We start from the raw sequence: 572 nt of genomic DNA, 5'->3' as shown, positions 1-572 counted from the left end.
ATATATATATATATATAAGAAAAAATACTAATAAGAGTGTGAATGAACCAGGTCACTACTACTATTTAATCCTTGGACGCCTGAAAAGAGGAGTACAGTCAAAATTATAAAACACCATGATGTGGTCCACAGTAAAGTGAAATATGTGATTTTTTTGTAACTGGCCAAAATATGCAAAAAATAGTGCTGCAATCCTTTACAATGGTCAACTGTTGAAATTATTATTTGTCCTTGAAGATGGAAAAATATCACTTCACAGAAACTGTTTATCAAGGCTCGTTTCATCTGAAACAGGTGAAACATAGCTGAGAACCAATAACTGCAGAGTCATGCACCTGTTATTTGGCTGCTGAAGATTTAATACACGAACAACTGAGATGCTAGAAAGAGTTCCACTGATGAACAGAGAGGCTGAAGCTGCTGTGATTCTGGAGGGCTTGGACTCAGGCCAGTACAATGCTGCTTTTCAAGAACATTTTGGTGACTTCACACACTCAGACACACACTGGAACGACGAGGCGAAGGGGGGAAATCCCTTTGAACCGGAAAAACTTGACGGCTCCAGTCTCTTT

At 39.0% G+C, this 572-nt stretch overlaps 1 protein-coding gene across 1 annotated transcript in view; it reads left to right on the top strand.

Moving 5' to 3' along the window:
- The window catches only part of LOC111648340 (cadherin-6-like), a 91,613-nt gene that overhangs the window by 54,835 nt on the left and 36,206 nt on the right, over nt 1-572 (top strand). The gene's annotated exons all lie outside the window — the stretch shown is intronic.

The sequence above is a fragment of the Seriola lalandi genome, unplaced genomic scaffold, assembly GCF_002814215.2.
Source record: "Seriola lalandi dorsalis isolate HSWRI2012SDOR001 ecotype SW California unplaced genomic scaffold, Sedor1 jcf7180002054981, whole genome shotgun sequence".
Lineage (NCBI taxonomy): Eukaryota > Metazoa > Chordata > Actinopteri > Carangiformes > Carangidae > Seriola > Seriola lalandi.
This window is presented reverse-complemented; position numbering and strand designations above follow the sequence as displayed.